At 33.9% G+C, this 5,791-nt stretch overlaps 1 pseudogene; it reads left to right on the plus strand.

Annotated features, from left to right (window-relative positions):
- The first annotated feature begins 5,282 nt into the window (after positions 1-5,282).
- On the plus strand, positions 5,283-5,379 carry LOC122098757 (annotated as a pseudogene).
- Positions 5,380-5,791: the final 412 nt, after the last annotated feature.

Below are 5,791 nucleotides of genomic sequence, written 5' to 3' on the forward strand. Positions count from 1 at the left end.
ATTTTCTTCAGCAGTGAAAGGAGGCCAAAACTTTTTGATATAAATTGTGTTAGTATCTTTACTCCCTAAAGTGAGTTTACAGAGCCCATTTGGCTCATTACAATGCAGAACTGATTGAATGAAGACATGAAAAAAATTCCACATCCAAATGAGGCAATTAAAGAGTTTTAAAAGAGAAATAATGAAGATGTAGCTGTGTGGAGCCCGTATAGTCCTTCAGGTTCACTAGACATGAAGCCAAGAAGCTGTGATTAATTGGAACTCCGGCAAGAGCTAAGAGGAGGACATAGAAGTAGGACATAAAAGCATTGTCCTTTTGTAACAGACACTGTCTTCCAAGGTATGGGTGATTAAACTCTATTCTCCTCCATACATCTTGGTGAATAAATGCAAGACCAAGAGAAAAATAATCTATTGAAATAATTTTGCATAGAATAACTTCACTGTTCCTGATATGGTATCTAAGGAGAATCTTAAGAGAGAAGATAAAAGTGCAGTGTTTTTTTTGTTTTCTATAAGCATCTTGTTAGCAAAATATATCTTTGAGGTTAGACAATTCTGATTGAATCAACAAGTGATGGAGTACTTATTTTTGTGGGAACTTTAGACACAAGAAGTCTTTCAAGGTAAAAGAAAAAAAATATAGCCAAATATTTGTGATCACAGCTTCTTGGACTGTTTTCTGGAGACAAAGTTTTACATTAAATTTCTCCTCATTAACGTAGATGTTGTTTCATGGCAACCAAATGCAAGAGGGAAGTTTAATGGACTCACTTGGCCAATTAAACAGCATGAAAGAAGAAAATGGCAAATAATATTTAGTGAATTACTTTGCCAGAAGAAAGAAGGAAAAATATAATTCAAAATCAATTGACTTAAAAGAATGAAGAAAGAGTAGTGAAGAGAGATTACAGAAAATAGTATTGTTTTCTCTCCAGTGGAGTAATGGGTTCTTGATCTTGTTTCTTCCATTCTATCCTCACAAGCTACCAAATGTGTCTCAGGACTGGATGATCCATTTCACACAGAAAACTCGTAGAAGAAAGATACTATTTGCAGCAGATGTAGGTGATTTATAACCTTAGACAATCTATTTAATTCTGTTCAAAATTATCCCCTATCCCAAACTTCCCTCTTTGAACAGCTTTGTTTGCTTTTCCCAAGATTGTCCTTCATTAACTGATCAAAATTTTGAGAGGTCATATTCATACTCTCTGGAGATTGCTGATGGTTGTGATTTTTGAGTGTTTTTTTGTTTCTTGTGTTTTTAAACTGAATTTTAAAAGGTTGTGCAATTGTTTCACAATTAAATATATACATCGAATTGTCCAATGCTCCTAGATCGGAGTCACTCCTTCCATCATTCTCAACCAACCCTGTCTCCAAGATTTATTTTCAATTTACCACTTCCTTTATCATGTGTGTACATTGAGTATTCTAGCTGTACTTGCCCCTTGTTCATTTTTCATTCATTCTATGTCTTTACTATAATTCCTCTCTGGTTTCAACTTCCTGATAGTCATTCTGTTAAACTCTCTATTAATACTTTGAAAGGTTTATATACATTCCATGGACTTTCAATCATGCATATTCTTGAACTGATGTCAGCTGTTATTTCCATAATTGATTGATCTGCAGCAACAATTTGCAAGACTGGAGATGTGAAGCACCTAAACATGATTTCATTCTCATCCATTTCGAAGATTAATCTTTAGTCAAAAAGAAAGTTAAACATGGCTTAGAATGTATTCCTAACTACAAATTTTTATAAATGGCTTTGTACAATGGTGTGATTCTTTTGTTTTATGTGGAATAATATTTTCTACTACCTATAAGTTTTGGAAAAAGAAGAAAATTACAATTTATTCCGAGAGGAATATGATAGAAATAGAAGACAGATATTATGTTTGTCATATCTCTGATGAGTACACCTATTCAAGACTTAATGTTATATTTCTCACTATGTTAGACAAAGAGAAAACATAAAATAACATATGATAAGACAACTATTTGTGACTTTTTAAAATGTACCTTATTAAATGATGAAATTTATTAGCTAACGTTTGGGTTTGAAATTTAGGAGGCTGATCTATTTAACACATTTCTGGAAGGCCCTTACTGAAAAACACAAATTGTGGGTTGTACTATTTCTACACTTTAATGAATGGTTGAACGTGTTTGGCATTAGTGCTGTGTAAATAATTGAACTCTATTGTAACTTGCTCCCTACACTTGAAAAACTTGTAATGTCACTAAGCATCATCAACTTGTCAAATGTTATTTTGGCGAATGTGATTTTAAAAAGTTTATTTGAAAATGAATACACTTTCAGGAGAGTCAATGTAGATTATCATTGGTTTGAGAGTGACATTTTTATAGCACAGAACCATGTTGTACTGAAGTCCCAGTGTTTTGAAGCACTCCTTAGTGCTTCAAATGTTTTTCTGAATTACATTTGACCTCTAAGTCAAGTTTTCCGGGCTTTGGTAGACCAATTATGGATCTATCTTTCAAGGAAAAATTTTTTGACCCACTTATGTTGGAATAAAATCTTTCATTAATCATAGGGGAGGGGTATTAAATACAAGCTTAAGACACTTTGTGAACTTGTTCACTCATATGGGCTGGTCATCTGTAAGTTGAATGTTTGAATTACAGTACTTTCTCTCAAATTTTGTTATCTCATCCTTCATTTTAATTTGCCTTGCATTTCACAATTGCTTACTGCTAATTCCTGCATCTCAAAGAATTGGGGCCATGAAATATAGGAAATGAGAAATTGAGATGGTCCTTCAATTACTTTGTGTTGACATGTTGCATGGGCCTTGGTGAGAAGTCTTGCCCCTGTTATCTGATGATGCAGGTAACTGGAATCTGGGAACCTAGGACCCATGGGTACTGCAGAAGAATAATGTGTTTTAGACATCTTAGCAAAATTTGGGTATAATCCGTAGGAATGCTTCAGAAATATGGAGAAAAACATTTTGGGACAAGCAAGTTAAAGCAATAAACAGAGCAGCAGAGTAAAATCCATTATAGATTAGAGGAAAACATTGTTTTTTTTCCATGTGGATTCAAAAGACCAAGAACAGAATGTATCACAAGTTTATACTAAAGATATTGCATTGATACTTTTTATATTCTAATATATATTTTAAACTTAATTATTTTTATTCCAATTCTATTTATTGGAATAAATTGCTGCGGACCGGCTCTGTCGGGACAACGGAGGACACCTAGTGGAGGAACTGGAATAGGTGGGGAGATGGCAAACAGACAACTCACACACAAGAGGAGTGGATGCTGAGTGCCATTTAATGCAGAGGATAACAAACTTTTATAGCAAAAAGTCTCCATAAGAAAGGGCAGAAGGTTACACAATCTTGCTGCATGGCTTCATTTTTGGGTGGTCACCAGCTGGTCACCTGATAGGCACTTGTTTCTGGCTTATCTCTAAGAAATACAATGGGTTTCGATGTTTGTCACCAATTAACCATTACCTATGTTTATACAGGCCTTAACTGTCCCATAAGATCTTTCCTGTTTCTTCTTTAATAGTAAGCGCCATGGAGGCCTAGATCTAGCAAGTCTCTTAGTAAATAAAAGAGATTAGCAGGAAACACTTTCTCCTAAATAGTTATCCCAGCAATTGCTATACATTCTTTCTGTTCTTGCCGAGCCTACAGCTTCTTGTAAATCTCTTACAAACAATTCCTTCTGCTGAAGTGATATCGTGAAACCCCCAATACTTTTGTATGTACTTATGACTTGTCTACTAGCCACCATAAGAGGGGTTTCAGGGTAGCACTTAACTCTGGTGAGTTAGTCATATTTTTAAGACACTCATCAGATATGGGAGTCGTCAACACTCTTAAGAAAGAGCTTTAAATAAAGGAATGTTGAGCATGAGTAAGTACAAAGAGCAGTAGAAACAGTAAAAGTTTAATAGGCACTCTTATACAGTGAAGAAAAGAAAAGCAGAAACACATCTTTCCCAGGGGTTTTCCAGCCTTTCCAGGAGTAGGCCTCTTTGAAGCCCTATTCTCCGAGGTAGACTTCGGTGAAGTCCCAGTACTCAGAGATAGGTTTCTGTAAAGCCCCATTCTCTGAGGTAGACTTTGGTGAAGTCCCAATACTCAGAGATAGGTCTCTTTGAAGCCTCATTCTCAGGTCTGAAAGCTGGTTTCCCATGCTAAGCAGACTCCACTGGAGTAGGTGTGGCAATAAATAAATATCAATTTATTTGTGAAATTATCAACTAATTCTAGTAAGTTTCACTGTGTGAAATATAAAATCAGCACATATAAATATAAAATATATAACTATATATACTATAATTAAAAGGCACACGTTTTGCATTGTTCTGTTGTAGTTACTGTATCAAAGGCAAATCTGTTTTAAAGTATTAATCCATTATCTCTACCTCAGTGTTTGATAGAGTTAGACCTAAGGCTTTATCATTTGTAGATTTACATCATGGAGGCAATAGGAAACTCTGTGATTAAAGCATTATCAATTTAATGCCTAATAACGAGGAGAAACATATGGACTTCTCCTGCAACTATGAAAATATTTGGTGATAAAAAGGCAGTAGTGTAAGTTCCTGCCTGGTTGGATGGTAGACAGGCCAGGACATTAAGTAATCATGCATACCAACAATTTTTTCACCTTCTTTGCTTCAGCTACTTTTGAAATGGAAGGTATAATAAACAATTATATTTTGATAAAATACCTTCTAGTCTGAACAGTTCTGTTTGAACTGTTCATCTCTCTATGATCTCTTGTAAACAAGATTAGTTTTGTTCCAATAAGACAATCTATGCTGTCAGGGTAAGATATTCTGGTTGGTCTGTTCCCACATGGCAGAAGGATAAAGGCTCAGGTAGACATTTGTGCCAGTAACACCTCATTTGGGAAAATGTCAACTGAAGAAGTTTAGCTCTTAAGCAATGCTTACTTTGAATCCATTAGGTCCACAGAGCTAACACAGTTGGATAAATAAGTACTTGAAAAAGCCATCACCTTTGGGCCTATCAATAAATAATTGAGTGTACGATCAAATTCCAAATCAAAAGACTTAAGATAGTCATTGACAAAAAAATTTGCAAATGTGAGCAATAGATTGATCAATATAATTTTTTCCACTATTCACAGAATTTTAAGGAAATAAGATCGATAGCATTGTTAGGAACAATAAGGTTTACTTGTTACTAGTAGGCACCCATAGATATAAGCCTGAATAAAGATTGCATCATTAACTACTTAAATTTAGAGGATACTACATGCTTCAGCAGCACGTATACTGAAATTAAAATGCAGAGATTAACATGGCACTTGCACAAGGATAATATGAAAATTTGAGTAATATTCCATATTTTTCATTCTTCAGATGCAAGAAATGAAAAACAGTTATTAAAAAGTTGATTACAAAATTACAAGTATAACAATACATGTAATTCACATAATTAAATTTAGTTTGACATCAGTGTATTAAATCTTCACCACAGAAAAGGCATCTACATAGCATAAACTTTACAAAACTTTTCAAATTAGACAACATTGTCATTTTATCCCAAAGAAAAATAATATTAAGACCTAGAAAAAAAAAGGAATCAAACTGTTTCTATATGGAATGCAATCGGAAAGGACACATTAAAGAACCTATATATTATTAAATAATGTAGAATACGAAGTATATCTAAGAGAAAATAAAATAAATTATGAACATTATGCAAACATAGAATATAGAATATTTTAAAATATACTTTTTCAGACAAGCACCAGAAATATT

This window comes from Dipodomys spectabilis, unplaced genomic scaffold, assembly GCF_019054845.1.
Source record: "Dipodomys spectabilis isolate Male_0828 unplaced genomic scaffold, ASM1905484v1 ptg000491l, whole genome shotgun sequence".
Lineage (NCBI taxonomy): Eukaryota > Metazoa > Chordata > Mammalia > Rodentia > Heteromyidae > Dipodomys > Dipodomys spectabilis.